This window comes from Lineus longissimus, chromosome 10, assembly GCF_910592395.1.
Source record: "Lineus longissimus chromosome 10, tnLinLong1.2, whole genome shotgun sequence".
NCBI classification, from domain to species: Eukaryota; Metazoa; Nemertea; class Pilidiophora; order Heteronemertea; family Lineidae; genus Lineus; species Lineus longissimus.
Window position 1 is genome coordinate 18652821 of NC_088317.1, and position 22696 is coordinate 18675516.

The following is a 22696-nucleotide window of genomic DNA, read 5'->3' on the forward strand; positions in this document are numbered from 1 at the left end:
CCTGATCAGACAATATAGAAATCGCTGTGTTAATTCCATCAATATCGATGATGTGAAAAAAAATCAATCATTTTGCACCATAATGAAACGATGGACATATATATATGTTGATTTTAATAAAGATTGTTCGCATGTGGTCTTGTTGGGTGCTGATGTGGGACAATGTGTATTGTAAGGCTGGGATAGGGGCAGCTGTTCAGCTCGATAGATAAGTTACACGGGACAATGTCTCCCTCGACTGTTTTGAAGGTTTCGGGCTGAATGTTGAATGGAATCGAGTGTCCATGTGCATGTACTCGAACTTGAGTAGATCAGTTAGAAGAGTATGTTGTGTGCTCATATGGACATGTGCCGACAGGCCCTGATAATGACCACTATACCCCAATTATCATGACAAGAGTAAATCATTTGCGATTATCTAGTGATGTGAAAATCGTACTTGAGGAGTTCTTAATGACTAAATTAGCAAAATGATGTATGTGGGAAGTATGTATTGTGAACTATGGGAAATAACGATGTCTCCTGAAGTATATGTTGTGTGTTGTCAAGTTTAGCGAAAAGAAGTCAAGAGTTTCACTCATGTTTGTGGTGTAATGATGTTATATGGCAATAACAACAGGCATCCATGTACGTGGCAGAGTTTAAAATGAAGCTATCACAAAACCTCCACGCTACAGTTTTCATGGTAGAGGAAGTGTATAAATGATTGGACCACTTTTTTAAATGTCTGTCTGGTCCAACTGTTTATGCACTTTACCAATATCCACCTCTTAGGGTATGAGCAGGGCTCTGTTGCCATGAGTATCACACAACCCAAAAGGCAACCGTTAGTGCTGGAAAAATCCATCTCCACCGTCTCAAATTTTTAACTCCAGTTGCATTATCATAACATCTTGGTGAATCAGCCAGCTAAACTAAACTTGCCTGCCTTACATTTCATTCAAAAGCTCTTCAAACTACTTAATCATAAATTTCAGACCAATATCATTCATTTTAGTTTAAATTTCTCTATACACCGGCAATACTCATTGTGAGTGAGGATCATAAATCCATTTTACCCTAGCAACACTGGTATGCTATATGGTTGCCATGCACTGATAAACACAATGGAAATATTTCAACGAACTTAATGTATCTCGAGATGATTATGTTGGTTTTGCATTCAAGAGTAATCTTGGACTTAATGCGATTAAATACTGGATATAAACCCTCAACCTGGCAACGACCTTCAATATTGTCATTCATCTAATTTGTCTGGGACCTGTCTCTGGTACCATCACTGACAGTTCATCAGTATTAGTAAGAGTTAGGAACAAGATTATCTACCAAATGACCCTAATGGACAATTTCAATATGTTCCTGATATGACCTTCAATATTTTCTTGCATATTCACATTTCATAGTGAGGAAATGAATATAAGCATATGAATGCCCCGGAGGACAATTTCTATACACTTAACCTTCAATCGTTGTATACCCACCTGTATGGCACTTGTCTCTCTGTGGACACCTTAGTGCTTGACGACATAACATTTTACTGGGAGGAAACAAGTAGGAGCGTTCCAAATGCCCCAAAGGAGGATTTCAAATCATATGCAGGATAGGACATGAACATTTGCGAAATGAGATAAGGGGAACCTACATCTCATTTTATCATTATACTACAATCAATTCCTACAAACCATATTCTTTAGTATAGACAACTGCTAAAATGCTTCTTTATACTCCTCTTCAGTCTCTCAACAACACTGAATACTCGATTAAGGCATCAAGTTTGAAATCCAGTTTCTTAGAAAAGACTTAAAGTTAAACTCATGAATTACAATACAAACACATGTACAGGTCCACTTCAGCAATAATCCTTCAGAAAGGTCATGACGGTTTATCAATGCATATTCATGATCTATGATAACTCATGAATCAGCATTCGATATGATGATCATTCACAATGTGAAGGCTTCAGGAACCGTCATAATGATAAGGAACATAAGCAATCACCTCTAGCCGAATTAGTAGTGACCCCTGCCCCAATGGCAATATGAAGCAGGATCTGACCCAATCATTCGGGCTAATCAAATTCCAGACTGTGTACATTAATCAAGATTATGTTGATATTTGGCCCACTGATATTCATATTTTCATATTCATCATATTTATAGGCCTAGAGTCAAGTTAAGGCATCCACTGACCAATAACCTGCTTTTTGAATTCAAGATCTTTGTGATTATTATGACTCAATGTTTCATCAGACTCAACAAAGCCCAGTTTTCTCTCACAAAACAGGAGAAAGCGGGCTGAACGACCAGAGACGACTGCCATTTGGCTTTTGTAATACATCCGGTATACAACAGAACTGACAACCCAGTGGATGAATTTGAAAAATGTTGATGTTGCAGCTGTTGGATATTTTGGTAACCTCATCACTGCCCCATCAGAAATGTACTCCATATATTTCCATTAGCTGATTTTGATCAACTTAACCTCATATGATGTGATAAGTTGGAAATGTACATAGGCCTGCATTGCTATAGGCCTAGGTGCTTTACAAATAGAAATATAATGGAAATCGATGATGGAATTTATAATGAGACGTGTCAAGTGCTACAGAAATATCTGGCGGAAGGTACGCCAATGGATACACAATATGTTACAGGAGAACTGCACTTGCAAAGGACACTCTGACCCACTGGTACTTCACAAAAGAAAACGTATCAGTATCTCCCCCCTTGTTTCATCTATCATTTACGAGACTCTCTCTACAGGCTGACTGAATACGGCTTTCATTTTAGTGAAAATAGCAGCGACTTTTTAAAAATCGAAATATAAGGTGAATAACACTATGACAAGGCTGTTTTTACAGGCTGACTGAATATAAGGTGAATGACACTATGACAAATACTTTTGGAGAGAAATATGGTACCCTCTGAGGTCCCGAAGGACACCTCACATGAAACATATGGACATATTTACCGATCCACTGAAAACCCTATAGAAACAATCTCAAATATAAAAGAACCTTCAGAAGACCAAGACACATGATGTCTTTTCAGCTTTATAGTAGCGATGTAGTGATGTAGGGGCCTCAAAAACACACCTACAGCAAGTTTATAGATTATTTCATGCGAAGTACACTGAAATTGCTGTTTTCTGCTCTATCTTCAAGTTGATTCCAAAATTACTTTATCACAGACACCAATAATCTGCTGCACTGCACCCCTTATGTTATCCAACAATTTACCAACTTGGCATGAACCAATTTCTAATTTTCTGACGACTGCACGATGCAGACCCAGCTTACGGAAAATCACTCAGATTTTTTGAAAAAATATGAAATATCCATGGTTACAGTCTCTAGAGGGGAATGTTGTGCTTGGTCGACTGTTCATGACAAATTCTTCAGTGATCGAAACATTGCTATGACGTTTAGCCATCTTAACAAAAGCTTGAGAATCACACTGCATGCAAATCTTTTTTCCAAGGGGTGCTTTTTCACATTGGTCTCTAAAAAAATCTAGGGTAGGACAACTAGACACTTTCTAGAACATAGATTCTTTGTGCATCAAGATTCAACATTCCACTTACGCAATTCCATAGGCTATCAACCTGGCTATCATCAGAGATGGTTGTATTTTAGTTGGGTCTTAGGAGTTGCTTTTGAAAAGAATCGGGGAAAGATGCAAAATATGAAAAATGCTCAGTACCAAGACTATGAGTGCTGCTTGAATTGTTTGAGGGAAGAGGGCCCATGGCTGAAGATGCCGAAGCCAGATCAGGACTTTGGATGCTGCTTGAATTGCTTGAAGAAAGAAGGCCCATGGCTGAAGATGCCGAAGCCAGATCAGGACTTTGGTTGCTGCTTGAATTGCTCGAGGGAAGAGGGCCCATGGCTTAAGATACCACAGCCAGATCAGGACTTTGGTTCTTGCTTGAAATGCTTGAGGGAAGAGGGCCCATGGCTGAAGATACCACAGCCAGATCAGGACTTTGGTTGCTGCTTTAATTGCTTGAGGGAAGACGGCCCATGGCTGAAGATACCACAGCCAGGTCAGGACTTTGGTTGCTGCTTTAATTGCTTGAGGGAAGAGGGCCCATGGCTGAAGATACCACAGCCAGATCAGGACTTCAGTTGCTGCTTGCATTGCTTGAGGGAAGATGGACTGTGGCTGAAAATGCCAGAGCCAGATCAGAATTACCCTTGCTACTTGAAATTCTTGAGGGAACAGGTTTCCAGGCCAGAGATGCTGAAAAATTTCCACAGCCAGGCAGTTAAGACTGAACACGAATCACTGATTTCTACTCAAAGGAAAACGGACTGCAATATTTTTGTCCCAGGGGTGTTTAGGCAGGAAAGAGGCATGATATCAACAAGATCGAATAGAACAGATGTTCAGAATGGTGGTGTTTGACTTATCAGCACACTTGTTCAATCTCTGGGTTGTGTACCCCATGGGTCTGTGTACATTCGAACATTCTTCGTGAGCAAAAAGTGAGAGACACGAAAGGTACGGATTCTTGAAGTGAAAACACCATCATGTATTCCCTTTCTTACTACCTCAAGTTACACAAGACAGACTGCACCTCAGTATTCATGACTGCAAATGTGAACTGAATGCAAAGCCAAGATTTCAACAAGAATCCTTCCTCTGCTCGAGCTTAATTACAAAGCTTGACGCCACCCAAAGTTGACAGGAGACATATTATATATCCTTGTAAACTTGTGTAATAATGTATTAGCCAATCCGCCTAACTAGACTGGAAAGAAATGCTAGCATTCCAACATTTCTGCACCGGTGGAGGTAAAGGAATGCCGCCAAGCTGCTAGCAAACTTTTTATGCCATCCGTGATCTACTTTTCAGCATGCTGAGAAAGGATTCGCTCAGAGGTGAAGAGCGCAGCTGGGAGTTCAGGTAGAAACAGTAAGAGCTACTGGAGTGCTGTTTAGTGGGAGTGAGTTAAAATTGCATGTTGTCAGTTGAAATCCCAGTTGAATGAGTTCAGAATTGCATGCTGCTGAAATTATTTTCACCCATAATCAACATCATAGGTGGCTTTGACTGGTAAAGTTGGATTCAGAAGTCATGCTGAGGACTTCTGACAGGCAGACAGCGATGTAGTGGAGACCTGGCCTCTTGCAAAGTGTAATCCAATCCCGGTTACTTTTTCATTCGCTGATGATAAAGTCAGTTGTTCTTTGGATCTCTTGCTTTTTTCCCATAGAGCTGGTTACAGAGGCAATACTCCTTCCAGATTCAGAGGTTGTGCTGGCTCCACCACAGTCACAATCGTAATCAGCACTTTTAATTGAAGAAATCTACATTGTTGAACAGAACACTGGGGACACTGTGAGTGACTTCTCTTTGTTGCCGCGACCAGTGAAAAACACACTTTGATAGATTGTAGGAGCTCTGCTTGAACTTGCCAATAAGACAAAGACAGATCCGTCATCGAAAGTTGTCCCATGTTGTTAAGAGTTGGTTTTCGCCTAGCCTTTGTGGTCAATGTCTGGGGCACCTGTGCAAAGCCAACATGGACAATCGTAGCCTTTGGATTTGGACGAAAGGGGAACCAAAGACCAAAGGGCGAATTGCTAGCAATTTGATGGACATAAAGTAGCTTTACCTACAAGTCCCGAGGTAAACATGGCGTAGGCATACAAGTGGGCTATCTTTGCAGGAATGTTGTCAGCTCATAGCTATTTGTGAGAGTCTAACATGCGAGGAACATACAGGTATTACGGCAGTCTGGAACTATCTCCTCCATGGTATCATCTGTCATGGGGAAAAACATCCCACTTTCACACGTGCAAATCCATCCATGCAGAACTTGGTCTTTGGTTGGATAGCAGGGAAATGGAAAAGAAAGCTTCAGGGCTCACCATTATTTTCTTATCATGTTTTGAAATTTCCAACCATGTCGGCAATATTTAACGTGAACTCACAATCCCAACATGGCAATAAATAATCAAAATGGATATTTGAGGATAACATTTACAAATAAATATTTTTAAAAGTGCTCCGTGTTCCCAACCAAACACCTGGACTGAGATACAACCAGACTAAACCAACATGCTACAGGCAAAAAGAAAAAAATTGCTAAGTACACCTTTGAAAACTATCTTGAAAATCCTTGTTACTTTTGCAAAAGTACCCCCTTGAAACTCTGGCTACGCCAATGTAAACAGACATTTTTTGTCAAACATACAATGTACAAGCAAAGAAACAGACCAGTCAAAACCGGACAACAGTTGTCACCGTGAAATTAAATGAATTTCGAGGTATATGGGGGCCTCTTCAAGCAAACCCAACCCGCATCGGATCATTTGATCATAACTTAATAGACGCCTCTTATAATTCTCACATCTGTGACAATGACAATACAGGAAGGTCATCGCACGAGAGATAACGCATCGTACAATAAATAGAGGCTTAATGAGACACAGGTATACTCACTACACAAAGGCACGGACAATTCTTTGAGAATTGCTTGCTCCTATTCTGCTTAAATTCACATATTCCAAGACGCACTATATCTATGCACATAACATGCAAACTTATAGAATCAAATACAACGTTGTTGAATATCAGACATTATGTGCCACTGAGCATGTCCTGAATTGAAAATGGGGTTATCCTGAATTGGCGCAATTTCGAGATTTTGCATGTACATGAGAGTTGTATTGTTGGTTGCACACAACAGACCGTACATCTGCATTGGGCATTGATCGAAATTTTCAATATGGCTTGGCAAACAAAGATTTTCTCTACGTCGCTGTCTAAAAATAGCGGAGGGATGAGTGTAGTTTTTGTTCAGAATCCATAAAGCACCGATGAGATTTTTAAACCTGCAGAATCCGGGATGTGCAACTCATAGTTACTCACTACCACTCTCTGGACCGGTGATACGTGTATACATTGTATATACAAATAGATAAAAATGTACATACCTTACTATACTCCCATTCTGATGGTGTTAAACGATGGTAAAGATTTAATTTCCCAAGCTATCACAAACTCCAATAGCGCTATAAATATCAGAATCTGATTCCTATTTCGTCAGTTTGGGCTTACACAACAATACCTAAGAATAGACCCATTTCAAACGATGTTCTTCTCTCACTCGAATAGGAATGTTCAGCTCTGCACATGTCCTGGGTCATGTGACCTGACGATAGTTGCGGAGCTAGCCGATATTGATAGTGTCCTAGTTAGAATCTAGGTTAGTCTAGGTTTGGGGGACCACGATAGGTGAACACTTGGAAAGCATTTAAGTTTTAACTGCCTTAGTGTGGTTTAAACCTTTTACATTTCACTGATGACACTACAGAAAGTTTGAATGGTTTTAGTTTCATGTTGGGAAGCAACAGAATTTGACTACAGAGTCGAATGATTTATGAGAAATGATTTACCAGAAACTTTTATTTCAACCAAGCTAACTATATTTTTCTTCAAAGAAAACTAATTTTTTCAAAGGGACTAAAGCTAAGAAAGACATGCAAGTCATTCAGTCTGAAACAACTGATAGGTTATGAAATAATCCACAACAGGACTGGAGGCCACCGAAAAGGAGATGATGTGAATATTTAATGTACACTTATCACTTTTGGCCCGATGGCTACACTAGGGCGGTTTAGGGAAGACAATGACTAGTTAAGTTAATGTCAGTGTTACTGACAAACCTTTTGAGATTATTGGGATCCTTTTGTTATATTGCCCTTTTTTCATAATTCCACTGCCAAGTCCAAAAAATGGGAACATAGAGAATGATTTTTATGTTAAGTTATGCTACACAAAGATTTCAATTTGACTGAGGGTTATTGTGTCATTCAAGTTTTCAGAGAGCCGCCTCTGATGACAGGCACATTGGAACACCACAATGAGTATCTAGACCATGGAAAATTAACTACTTTATGACTTCGGGAAAAAATTGTTTACATTTTGGAAACATTCTAAATATAACTGAAAAGTCCGAGCAAGTGGCGACACCCAATTGCAATGTCCTTTATCATGTTTATGACTTTTTTATCAAGGTGCGTCCGATGTTCAAAGTTACAAAAGCTGTTGCAGACAGTAACTGAATACCACTAATTTTTATGATGACTTGGGATATTTTTGAGTTTCAAAACTTTCAAATTTCGGTACCGGAACTCACTTCATAGAACAAGTGGTAACAGTAACTTTTTTCAATGTCCAATTTAACAATGTCTGATTTTTGACTTTTTTAGTAAAAAAGAGAGGAACTTATTTTCAATTTAAACCACAACTCATGACATTGCATTGCATTTCATTACACAGTTAATCATTGCAATTCACTTTGTGATGCAATATGATGACGGTTATCCCTTTCCAATATCGAAAACATATCAATAACTTTCAAAAGGTTTCCACAGGGCCTCCACAAGTTTTATTTGTCATCTTGCCACACACTCTGAGGTACAACTTTCCTTCAAAACCCTAGTGTTCCATGACTAGACACTCAAGTTGACCCCTCTCAAAAAAGTTCTTTCATTCGTTCAGTCAAATACGACATGTCTGGATAGGCCTGGACTGTTTTTTCAAATACTGACATCCTGGTTGGCAGTTTGGCATTGTTTGGGGTAATACATGAACATCCCAATATGGACATTCCCTTGAAAAGATATTCCATCGAAGACCTGACACTTCAAATGACCCCTCCAAGAACGGCTGTCTCATTTATTCGATCAAATGTGACTAAATGACCTTGGCATCACGGGATACGTTAGTAACCTGGCATATCAAATGAGATAAAACACAGCCTCATCATTTATTTACAAGATTTGATAAACCTGCTGATGTCCTGGGTGTCGCACATCAGAAGTGCTGTTGATTGTTATAGCAGTAATATCCAGTTTAGTGGATTGTGGCTGGAGTGAGACTACAAGATAAAATGTCCCTGTTGCCAATGCGGGCTGAAGCTATTCTGAAGAAACCTGTGTTTTCCCTCTCATTTTAAGGGTTGACCATAACTTTGAACATAATTTCGTCCATAATTTGAAAACCTGAAGTGACTAAAAAATGCCTCCAAATGGAGTAAATGCCCATTCAAAACCTCAGATACCGTTCTCTGGTAAACAAAGAACAGACTCCTTCCCATGTTCCCATGTTCCCATGGAACGGCATTCACTTCATTTTGAAATAGTTCTAATTAATTTCAAGTTCTAGCAAAAATGGTGGTGCCTATGGTCAATCCTCAAAGTGCGAGCCTGGGAAGTGATACAACCCCTGTCTATCTTAGCTCCCTCGCTGCCAAAATACTATTATTAAAGTTCGACTGAGTTCAGTAGAAGAACTGGTCTGTTGCCTTCTGTCCTTGTTTGAATCAAGTGTAAACAATTGACACCGGCACAAGCATGTTCTGGAGACTGACTCACTTCAATTTGAAAGTTATCTTCTGATGACAAATCCAAGACATCTTGGCCTGGTCAGGCAATGCCGTCAATTAAGAGTGACTAGGCCATCTCCGGCCAGTCCATTGACCAGCTATCTTGTTTACAAGTTCGTGGCCCAAATCTGGGGATCTTGATTAAGTTAATTCAAAATGATAAGGAAGATTTATAGACCACTGTAGTATGACTTTAAATTCAAAATATAAGAGACAGATATATTTCAATGACAGCGTTGGTTGTAGTAAGCAACAATTCTGATGCATTTTAATAGGCAACAACATATGAAGATTTCAGAAGCAAAAGCCACTAAATCCACTTATCAGGTCTTTTTAAGTAAATGCAATTTTTCTGCAGTAACTCTAGTGGTTTTTGGCATTAAAGTTGACATCTGAAGATATATAGGGCATCACATCACAGAGCGTTGCAATCCCAGAGCCAAGGATGGCAATGAGCAGGAAAGAGAAAACACCTTGCCCCAACTAGAATTTGGTCCATGTCTGAGCTGAGCCATCACTGCACTGAGCAAGTGGCATAACAGCTCTGTAAAAAACTGCAAAAAGCATTACACTTGAGGCATATATTTTAGTAATGAAACGTCAGAACATCAAAGGGAAAACTTACCAAATCACTTGTTGCATATAGGGCCAGCCGGAGCCAAGAGCTGGCCAGGAGATGAGCCCTCCCCTTGACTGGAAGTTATCTAACGTCTCCAGTTAGCAAACTTGAGGCAAATCGAACTCTGATACAATGGTAGCAATTTGATAATAGTAAGACCCCTATTCTCTTTGGGACCTCTAGATATCGTAGCAGTCACATCTACTAAACCTCCACGACACAGAACCATCTACTTCACTGTCCTCATGCATGTAGACTGGTCAGTGCACAGTATCCTATTGTATGTAAATTGATAGCTGACCCTGTGATTTGACCTTTTCACCTGAGTGGTTGACCGCCAGTCAGGCTAAATTTGGCAATGATGACAGAGGGTTATCACCAATGGTGTAACAGGAGGAAGGGGACACTGGATTGAATTGTCCACTTGATAATGAAAATGATAGCTTTTATTTGGTTGAGATTGACGACTTTTGATGGTCTTGTTAACCCTTCAATGCTGAGGACAGGTTCTGTCACCAAAGGAGGGAGTAGGCCACATAGAAAGCGACTTGCTTTCACATTTCTGCTCAGTTGAGTTAGTGGATCAAACAGGAGGCCACTTAGCACAAAAATTGGCTTTGTTTGCCATTAAGCACCATTCACATCAGTTAATAAATCATTTCCTCTCCACTTTATGCAATTCTACGCAATAACATCCTCTCATTATCATAATTATTGAGCTCACATGATATATGGAAAATAAAGTGAAGGTGATCTACTGTTCAGAATGAGATGCAGCATGCATGTATACTAACATGTGTACTATTAGTTTCACATAAGGTTTTTGTAACTGCCTGAGCACATATCAGAGGTTTTCTTCAGGCAAAAGCAGTCAACTCCACTGAAATCAAACTCTAGTCCATCTCAATTCAAGCTTGCCAAAATTAACTTAGATTACATGTATACAAATGTACACACTTTTTAGAAGGTGACAGCCTAATGGCCCAATCAGATGAAGTCAATGTGCCCCAGTTAGGTGAAAGTTATACCATTACACAGTCAAACTATCATTAACCCCTTCAGATTCAGGAGAATCCATCCTGACCTTGTGTCATATTCCCGCTAACCATTAAAATCTGAGACATCACTTGCTGCAAAATGAAGCATGCTCCTCACCTCAGCCAGGTCAGATCAAAAGGGGATACAGGATGAATGCTTCACCACAGTGTATTCATCATTTTTAGAAATGCCCCTATTGGCACAAATGGTTATCTTATATCAATTTGGAAACTGATAAAGAGCTATTTATGATGACCTGGATATTCAAATAGACTACAGATTCGAACACATTTCTGATCTTGATGAAATTTCATCAGAAGAAGGTTTTGACAACCCATGCACTGTGCCACATTTCTGCATCTATTTGTACAAGGCTGCACACAGAATCAGCATGGAGGACGATTTGTGGAATGTCCTGACCTCATTCTTAAGGCAATGTGCAGCCTTCACCGAAACACACATGATGGAGATATTTCGAATGCAAGATGATCATTCTAAAAGCCACTCTCCAAATGAAAGACCCAACTACATCAGAAAATAAGAATACAAAAACATTTGAGGAACGTTCATAGACACCAAACCTACTTCAGGAAGACTGTCACTTTACTCTCAAAGAAATCATTATGGGTTAGGCTACTCCCTCCGTCAACAATAATATCGCCATCCTGCGCCTATTTGACACCCAGCTGCAGCCACTCTCTATTTCCTCAAACAATGTCAAAGAAACTTCCTGCCAATTTCCTCAATTTAAATGCCAGCTTTAGCAAAGATCTCATCAACAAGTCTTGGAACATAATTTGATGATAATTTTCTCTCCACACTTGCACTGGCCTGGAGGCATTATTCCCCAAGCAGTAGCAGGAAGTATGAGCCTTTTGGGGTGCCACTACAGTTTGGACCCAATTGGGTTTATGGCCATGTGACTTCCCATCAGCCAAGGAGAGAAGTCCATCTCAAGGCGAAGTGGTGTACTCATTCTGTTTTCTGATCAGCAGTCATGAAGTTCCTGCTTCGATCCCCACTGTTGCCTAGAGATAGGTCTCCTTGTCCTCCATGCCTTACCCCACCAAAGTGTAAATGGGTACTGGTCAGAAAGGCTGATGTTGCAGTCCTGACGAGCAGCTCATCTGAGGTCTACGGAAATGCTTTAGGACAGTACCGGTCTAAAGTGTGAAGTTGGATGCGTTTTTTGTTTGTCCTGGCACAAGAAACCTTGGTGTTATGTCTCATTGGAAGGACAAACAATACACAGTAGGTGTCGTGCTGAAGGACACAGAGAAGGAACAGTCGTACTCCCCCATGTCCTCCTGATTATGAGCCCGGTGCTCATACCACTGCGCCCCCGATCATCTCTCCCGTTAATGATAATGACGATAATGATCCCAGCATTAAGACGAGAAATGACAACATTAAGTCAAAAGGAAGTCCATTATATCCTTGACAATATAAACACCATTACCGGCTATTGAAAAAGTAACTGGGAAATGCCTCGTCAATTACCCGGGGTTAGAGGAAGTGAATCACGTGCATATGTAATTCAGTTTCATTTTCGAGAGATCATCACAAGCACATGATGAAGTACGTTTTATTTTATCTAGAGATACTATACCAAAGTATGTAGGCCTGGTCAAATTGTAAAAGGAAATGATAGCAAGATGCTGGTCCTCAAGACCTCTGGAATAGACCAAAACCCGACGTACCAGACAGGAGTTTCTAACAAAGCGTCTTTTCAAAGCATACAAATCATGGCATTCATCAGTTAAAACATAAGTTAAAACATCAGTTACATCACATAAGTACACATATCAGACAGTTGCTCCCACTTAGACCTCAGATTTATGTATCCAAATAACGTTAATGTAACTTTTATGAAAAATAAATTGGCCACTTTTGATTATAGCGATGTGTATTTATCAAGAGCAAATGTTGGAACGGTATTCAATCTGGTTGGACCATTATTTGACCATAAAAACGATAAACTAATGTACCTGCAAATAAAAATCTAATAGCTTTGTCTGGATCTTGTTTCTATATAGGTTTTGCCTCATTTCCATGTTGGAAAATTAATAGACCATTGACCCTCAGTCCCTGGAATAATTTTATTTAAGTCAAAGAGGCAAAGGGAATTAAAAACTTTCATCCTAATAAGTTGGCTTCCAACCATCCTCCCCTGCAGGCCTTTTGACCATCTGCTGTGAGAGGATGCTTTTGACCATCTGGTTAAAAGGATATCTCCATAATTTACCAACTCAAACTGGTTTAGCATTCTGGAGGTATATCACTATTCACAAAAGCAGCTAATCAGGGGAATCATTTGAGGCAGTGGGTGATTCAAACAAAGCAACAAGCATGGTTTTCTCGAGCACTACTACAGATAACTTCATTTTTGATAGCCAACACTTTATCTGTTATTCGGAAAAACATCATACAATGTCAAACAAAGACGAGAGAGAAAAAACAGAACTGAAATATCTTTTTACGAAAATTGGTCTTTTACCTGTGATTTTCAGTTTATCATTCTATCATAATGTTTACTGAGTGAGAAACCCCTCCGAGGTGATAATACATGTAATAGCAATTCTCGCCTCGTCCACTGACCATGGTTTATATTTGTACAAACCATCAAGCAGGATATTGCAGTTGTTTAGACCTCAAACATTCCCTACTGTCACCACATTTGAGCATCATTTTCTATGAGTGGATGGAACAGTAACCAACAGGTGTATGAATTGGCATAAATTGGGTCAATGAAGATGAACCAACCCAATCAAAAACCAAAGAACTCACCAGAGATTGACCAATGCAGAAGTAAAGAACAAAACCAAAGAACGGGTGCGAACAGGCCAGGATTGGGCGAGTGGAGAACCAAAGAACAGTCCAAAATGGGCCAGTGGAGAGCCAAAGAACAGTCCAAAATGGGCCAGTGGAGAGCCAAAGAACAGTCCAAAATGGGCCAGTGGAGAACCAAAGAACAGTCCAAAATGGGCCAGTGGAGAGCCGAAGAACAGTCCAAAATGGGCCAGTGGAGAGCCAAAGAACAGTCCAAAATGGGCCAGTGGAGAGCCAAAGAACAGTCCAAAATGGGCCAGTGGAGAGCCAAAGAACAGTCTAAAATGGGCCAGTGGAGAGCCAAAGAACAGGTCAGAATTGAGTCAGTCCAGGGCTGAAGAACAGATCAGATTAGAGCTAGATTTAGGCTGAAGAACAGACCAGAATTGAGCCAGTCAAGAGCTGAAGAATTGGCCAGAATAGAGCTAGTGGAGGGCTGAAGAACATCATGACCATCGAAAAGGCAGAAATAATTCTGCACCCCACATAGCCATTGCATTATACTACCTGAACAGCAATGGCTGGAAAAGCATCAAGAGCTCACCAAAGACAAAACCCTCCAGCCTTTTGATAGCCAATCTAGCTAGTGCATGTGGTGTATGTCTTGCTATTAAAGGCAGCATCTTATATTGACAACCTTCTTCAAGCGCCGTACCAATCAAGTCAAATATGCAGTGCGGTGTTTCTGAGAAACGGAAGTAGCATTTGAATCATATTGGCTGCAATGTCTAGACAAGTTCTCTAAGAGTGCTTGTGTCATGGGAGCTAAGGCGGTATCGCTGAGACATGGGAAAGTGGCACGTGTTAGGAGAGGGCCAGAGGTTAAGCAACCTTGGTTAACCTCGCAGTTTGATAGTGATAATTCTCATTATTCCATAGGTATGAGCTGCTCCCTGCCTTCTCCAATCTGGGAATCAAGGGAAGTTTTTGAATTGCATTTGCCATTTAATCTCAGCACTGTCTTTAGAGATTGACCATTATCCAAGACAAGGGAACTCAACATATGGTCAATAAGCCCCTGGCTTGCCTGTGTCAATATTATGCATTTATCAAGCCGAGTTGAATAAGGACTGATCTTAATATCTGTGAACTATGGCAAGGAAACTGCATATTACATATTTAGGACCCCAAGCAAAATATCCCAGACGTCTATATATATATTTGCCCCCTTCGGTTGACTGAGTTGAAAGACTTAGACGGGAGTAGCGACAAATCGATTCCATCAAAGGGGTAGTCTCTAAACCTCGATGGCTCTGAACTTTCAGCTAGTTCAATGATCCAGTCTGGTGGAGGCTAGACGGATAAATTTCCCCCTTGGCTAACCCCTGAATCATGTGGACTTAGAACTGATCCGTTTCAGTACTTCCACTCACTTGTTATATATGTTTATCTGCACCACCTAAAACATAGATGATGCTGGGCAATAGCAAATTTTTTCACTCCTTTCCAAAAAATGCTATGATTCTTTTGAGACTTTTCTATAACTTTTTTGCAGTTTCAGCCATGGTTTCCATTTCCACTATCAATTTCATTTCATATACATAAAGCTGTTCTTAATATGCAAATATATTTCAAAGGGAAACCACTGAAATAAATTTAGGTCCCTATGTTCCAACAGGCCCATTGGTTACACAAATTTCCCAAAAACAAGAACTGATCAGCAATCTAAAGAGGAAGAAGTCATCTTTCCACATCATTGGCTGCCATCCCCGACACTGACAATGTCCTGTCATCCGTTTGATTGTAATATATCCGCCACTGACTGGTTCAGACTAGAACCCTGTCATGTTTCCATTACGTGGAGAGGACACCAGGTCTGCCTGATCAGGCGTGAAACCTTTGTCAGCGTGTGTTATGATTTTTCCCATATCATGATTTTTCCCATATCGACGAGCATACTCAATGAGCTGTCTGCGGGTCCCATTGTTCCGAGGTGATGGTGAAAAAATTTCACTTCTCATCGTTTTATTTGTGAAATTAGAGCTCGCTTGTACTAATATTTGATCAGGATTGAGTTCCTGGTGGCTCTTGGTCGGAAGGAAATTGTAATTTTTTCGCAACGATGGAGTGAAATAACACCTGAGTTGGGACTGAGGTAAAGGGTATGTCTGATTTCTAAACCTTTGATCCATTGGTCAATATTTTGACTATTCTCTGGATTGATAAAGTTTATACAGTGACATGGTAAATTGATTTAAACTCAAAGTCATCAACTGCTTTTGCCGTAGAGAAATAGAAGCCGAGAAATAAACACCACACCCTCCAAGGTAATCTCTGGAGTAAACTTGCTCAAACAACCAAGAAAGATATCAAAATTACTCGCACTCAAACCAAATGGAAATATTTTTTAAATCAGCATTTATTATCAAACTTTTTTTCTTCATGTGAAAACTTATTCAGCAGCTAAAATTGCCCTGTTTGAAAAATTGGGCCAACGTGTCAGGATAAAGTTGGTTTTGGATCTTTGGAGGCCGCCCATCTGAAATAATCTAAGGAGAAAGACGTGATTGTTCCGCATAGGTAGCAAAAACATGGATTGTGTCTGGTGTACCCAACTGGTCTGATGGTGCGCCCAGCAGGGACCCTGGGCGTACATACACCATGCCATCTGGGGCCAGCAGAGAACAAATCAGAGCCCAGGACGTCCTTTATTGTCAATTCCATTCAGACTTGGCTTTACAAATAAGCGTGGATGTGACAAACCCGTGAATAATTATCCAGGTGTCAGTATGCTATAGGCACAGGACCAACGTCCTGAACAACAAACCACAGTATCATGACTTGCTTTGGAAATTTGAAAATTGAAAAATTTTCAGAATTTTGACCTTTTTTTCCTGCTAACCCATACGGCCGAACCTGGAAAAAATGTCTAAGTCCAAAAATTGTTTTCACTTGTTTTCTGCTCAAAATGACCAACATCATCAGTCCCAAAAATCTCTTGGCTTTGAAAATTTTTCAGAATTTTGAACTCATGAATAAGTTCAACAATTTTGGCGGGAAAACCAAATCATGCATTTTGTCTCAGAATGTTTAACTTCACTATCGCGACCAACATGGTAACGCAAACATTCAACCTCGTTCCCATGAGTGGTCGTGTTACCAGGGTTCCACGGTAATGGTATATTTTGATAATACTTTGATGAAACCGCCCGTTATAGCGGACTCTTATGTTAGCAAGACACCCTCTTTATTACAGACACAGACAGCACCCCGTCGAGAACTATACAGTATAATGACACTTTCGTATGCAATATCACAAACATCGTTAACAAACTTGAATATTCGCCGCACATAATTTTCTTCAAATTATGCTGGAGATTGGCACATAATGTAATTTGAATCACAGTGATAATGATAATTAACCAGATGGAGCAGAGGGTGTCACCAGATTCCACAGTCTTGGCTGATACTGTTACCATGACGACAGACACAACATGTGGACAAGACCATTTTTAATTATTTTCTTAGTGTGTAGTACAATTTTGTAGGACATACAGAAGGTACCAAAAGTATTGCACCAACAAATCATATTATATTAGTCATTTGTACAGCTGACATCTTAAAAATGACCCTACCTTTTTTTAAGGGTCCCTGGAATAGGTATTAGTCATCAATACATATGTCTGTGTGAGTAGCCAGTTCGTGTCATAGAGGTTAGTCAAGTATAATGTGACTGGCTAAATTGGATGAGAATGTCAAGTGAACAGGGAACAAAACCAGATGCTCTAAGAAAGACCAGAAGGGTTGCACAATGACATGATGTATCAGTGAGCTTAGGTGATAGAGAAGTATCCATCGCAACATACATGTACATGTGTGGTGTACTGGTCACTTTGACCTTTGTAGGTAACCTGCTACAGGCTACAACACCCACCTTACCAACATTAGAGGTTTTCCTTCCATTTTTCTCAAACTAATAAGACAAACTTACTGGGAGCGGTAAGCCAATCTTAGCCAACAGTAGTCAATCATGTTATACTGCTTCAAATGGCACATTACAAAAGGATCTCCAGCAAAAAACAGAGAAAAATCGGTTGGATCGGTTACTGGCATGATGGTGCGTATGTCAACACTGGGTTTTTGTAAAAAGCGGCATCTACCTGGAAGAATCTAGAAAAAGCTTTGAATACCTCCGTAACCATGGTGACTACATGAAATTCACGGTTCTTGCCTGGATTTTGAGGCGATGTGCCTCACCTCATGAGGTCACCGGCACTTTAGTATGCATCATGTTATGTTGGTTGTCTAACCCGCTGCTTTGAAGAAATGAATTTAATATAATTATTGTTTAAATCTGATGATCAAGAGTGGCTGTGTGAACAAAATGAACAGCTTGAGTCCCCAGTTTGGTGCTAGAAGGGGAAAGAGTTGTCCCCCAGGCTAACGAAATGAGCTCACATTAACATGTAGGGTTGCAAAACGCCTGGAATTCAAGCCCTATGCAATTTTTCTATTTTCAATGTATTCCTTCAGTAATGATATTCTAAGTTTGCTGACTGCAGCAGTTCTTGCCATTGGACAGAACAGGTCGCCTGAGATAGAGCAATATAGCGGACTCCAATTAAATTCCTAATGAAATGTACGCAGTGATTTCAATTTCTGCCACATCTCCAATACAATATCTATAGCATAAAAAATCCCCGGGGGTAATATCCGAAATGTCATTTGTGTGATCATGTTCGAGGAAAATGTGCAAATATCACGAGATATGTAAATTTGAACTGTCTGCCTTTTAGAGATGTTGTGTTGGCCTCGTGGCAAATTTTCTTATGCAGAGTGCCAAGAATGCCCCCACCTCAATCAGGAGTCCAATTACCTATACATTAAAGTGTTGACTTTTTCCTCAAGGCAAGACACTTTGTCCAATGTACCTCTCCCTTATAATAGTTTTGAATGACTAATTACAAGACATAGATATAAATACAGGGGTGTATCCAGGGTAGAAAAAACCCGCTGGCACCCAGGTGCTACACAGCCACAGTTAAGGTCAATTTGTTTTTTGCAAATTTCCAATATTTCTCACAAAGTAGGGAAGAAGTGAATCCTAGAGCAAAAACCCCTTGGACATGTTGGATCAACGCCCAAATGCTGATTTAGTAATGGTGTACTCTTAGATTGAGACTAAGTTCCTCAAGCAGTTTGTCATCGCATTTTAAGACACCTTTTATTTTGTGCAGGGCATAGTCCAAAACTTTTCTTTTTTCCAGCCAACATTCCATCTGAGTGAGGTGCTTTATCAGTGTCTTCAACCTAACATGCAGTCTCTCCAACAAAGGCCTACATGCTAAGTATTCTCAGCTTTAGTTTTTTTCAAGTGTTATTTGCTCTTTGAAGAAATGGGCCAATATCCCACATAACAACATCATAGAAACACTCAACAGACTCAGTGCCTTTTCACAATCGGGTCGGGTATGTTTGGACAGTCAAAACATGGACACAATTGTTTAATGTGGTATATCATTATATCTATATGTATATGTATTTTTGATGAGTCATCCAAAGGAGGCTCGATTTATTCTTGTCCCCGCGAGGATCATCGCCAAACTTGAAAACAGGGATATAGGTTTGATAATGTGACTTTAGCACCACAATCCCTGATGATAATAGTAACTTTCTGCAGTCAAAATCAGCACATCAAAAGGGACCAGCTTGTGCCTTTAGTTCATCAACTACAACAAAGTTTTCTTCTTTAAGGTCTTCATGGCGATATCAAAATAATATTTGAACTGGTTGCATCTTTGAATAAAATTGCAGGTTTTCTGAAAAAAATGTGTTTCTTTTTGTAAAAGTACACGCTTTTTTCATTTTCAGGACTTTTACACCAAAGTTTTGAAGTCGGAAAGATTGCGCTAAGAGTTAGCCTGAAAACGCTGCATCAAAGTACACCATATGCACAGCAGTTCATCGGCAGAAAGCTTCAGTCTCCATGATGTTGACGCAATATTGGTCATTCATACGCAAAAATATCTGAACAAAGTACAAGGAGTATTCAATGAGATATAGAGCAAGTTTTCTAGAACATCAACACTTGCAGTGAAAAATTAAAAATATTAAAAAGTTTGTCTTTGTGTCTGGTATTTGGCGGGAACTGTGAGTCACACAGGAGTTATGCGCCCTGATCTTGCGATACCGATGATAAAATCGGCCATTTTGGCATCTACAAGAAAAGATTGAACTCAAATATAGGATTTAGTACCACAGCATCCTTATACATGCTAAAATGAAAGGATGGGACTGAAAATATCAGTTTTACGGACCAAGACTCCAACAAACCAACAAAGGAATCTGCAGAACCTCCATTGATTGGTATTTACCACGCACTGTGCTCGCTCGAAAAAGTCTTTTTGACCGTCTGCGTTGGGAAACTTTCGATGCAAAGATTGGATATGAACACAACAGGGAAGAGTTTTACAAAAAAAAGAATTCTGAAGACATAGCATAATACAAAAGTTCTTCTTTTTCCAATCAACACGCAATGTCATCATTTTTCTGCCCTTGGTCACAACTTAACCGTCTAAAATGGCAGCACTGCACATCATGCATACTGTCAACAGTTACCACCTGCAACAGGAAAGCTAACAATATGGTTCCAAAATATACAATCAAATTAAAAGCCCATCAAACAGGAATATAATTACCATTAACGGCTGAATGATAAACTTCCACTAAAAGGTATCGCATAAAATTTGCATCTTATTCGCTGAAATATTAAATCAAATAGTAGTGACTGGCGCCATATGCGCTGCTGGCGTATTGTGTCGATGCAAAATGAAAAATGCTGCCAAATTGGAAAACTGAGAGAGATTTTTGTTGAGTAGGTTGAGAAGAACAAAACTGAAGCCGATTTTCTCAAACGTCTCAAGAAGTATAATAATGAAAAATAGCTTTTTCTCAAAGCAGGTCAAGAAAAACTTCTCTTTCTAATGTTAATCTACCTGAGCATTGTCCATTATTTATCATACAGGAGTGGATATTTTTATAAAAAACAGTTATCCATTTTCTTATATTTTCCGCAAAATTAAAGTATTTCAGTGTCCTATTGACAAAGTTCCGGTCAAGTGAATCAAATACCTTTTCCAAACCTTTGAGCAGTACAGTCCCAGGCATTTTGTGTTTTATCATCTTAAAGATTCAATCCCATGTCAAGAAACTTGGTTGTTATGAAAAAAAAATGTCTTGGTTTTCGGCTGAGAAGCCAAACTTTGTCAGAGCTGGGCCACTACATGATTCTTCGACATGTTTTACTTGGCAAATGTTGATCATTGAACAAAGAGAGTTATTGGAAAACGGAAAAAGGAATTGAAAAACATCAAGTTTGAATAACACAAGCTGAGTTATATTATACATATTATAGCATGATAGTTGCAAGATTCTAGGCTCTTTTGACATCAACCTTATGTTTCATCTGTGACTCAAGCCAATGATATTATAATTATAACATGCATAACACAAAATGATCTAAACTTATCTACATTTGTAAAGGATGAAAAAGATATTTTTTCCTATTTTGACCAAATACATACATGCAAACACAGCTGTCACTGTTATTACACAAACCCAAAGAATTTTTTTTCAATTTCTCGATTCAGAAACTGAGTATGATATTATAGGCCTACAGGCTCCTCTAGTCATCATCATTGTCTTCCATATGCAATATATGACTCAAGTGGATACTCATATGATCAACAGAATAAAATTCAAAAACCAGGAGATGACAAATGTAAAAGTGATGATTTTTCTTACCTTGACAAAGAATACAAAGACAGCAGTGAGAATAGTCACACAAAGCCGAAGCAGTTTTTGCTCCTGAAGCCTTTAAGCGCGGTCACACAATCCTAACCGAAGCAAGAAGCACATTGAAGCAAACACTAGTGCAGACGGTAGAGTAACGGTTTTACAGAGACACATATTGGTCGACTCGAGAAACTCTCAGGCCAGGCCAGACAGGTTATATGTGAGAGGAATACTGATCATAAGATTTCTCAATGTGGACTTTTTCAAACTATTGATTTTCCACAAAACTTGCAATGAGCATTTTGACAGGAATTTTGCAATGATAGATTGTTTGGAAAAAAGTTATATTTTGAATTTTGTTTTTAAGTCTGGGAGAGTTTATGTCATTATTTGCTCAAAACGTAGATCAACGCCTCTGTTTTTTTCAAGTCGCCCACGAAAACTCATTCTAGCGGTCGACTCAATATTTGCAAATTGCTCCAACAATGTCTTGTAAATTTTTTTATATACAATAATTTTGCATCAATACAACTGGTCTACATTGCATTTCAAAATCTGTAATACATTGATATGTAACAACCCATGTGGTACCCCATTTCTAAAGAACTCAATATATACAGAGTTAGCCCTAGATCTCGAGGCCAAAATATAAAATACTATGCAACAAAATGAGAAAAAAAATCCAACAACAGTTACAGAAAATCTAACTTACATTTAAGAAATCCTTCGAGCGATTTTAAACCATTCTGGAGATATCCACAAATGCGCAAATTTACCGTTCGCCGATGTGTACGTTTTCAGTAACTCGAGAACAAGTGGATATCCCCGGTGAAGCGCTAGACACTACGTCATGTGATATATTTAGTCCTGATTCTATTGGATAATAGTCTATGGCCAATATTGGGGACACTGTCGTTGAGGTGATTGAGGGGAGCCTTTGGCGCTGTGGTGAACAGTGACAAAGACATGTCTCGCAATGACCTAAGTATTTAGGTGACATTTTTAATGTTTTGCTCTATATTGGATATCAAAGAATTTATTGACCCAGATATTTCAAAGACAGTGTTTCGAAAAGA

At 39.5% G+C, this 22696-nt stretch overlaps 1 protein-coding gene across 16 annotated transcripts in view; it reads right to left on the reverse strand.

Annotated features, from left to right (window-relative positions):
• The window catches only part of LOC135495171 (muscleblind-like protein 2a), a 111403-nt gene extending 88928 nt beyond the window's left edge, over positions 1-22475 (reverse strand). For 13 of the 16 annotated variants that reach the window (XM_064783644.1, XM_064783637.1, XM_064783635.1 and 10 more), the window contains exon 1: positions 6945-7146. The gene's annotated coding sequence lies outside the window, so the exon portion shown is untranslated. Of the gene's footprint in view, positions 1-6944; positions 7147-10025; positions 10227-21629; positions 21895-22332 lie in introns of those variants that run through there. The other 3 variants (XM_064783632.1, XM_064783631.1, XM_064783633.1) reach the window with 3 other exon arrangements.
• Between the last annotated feature and the right edge of the window lie 221 nt (positions 22476-22696).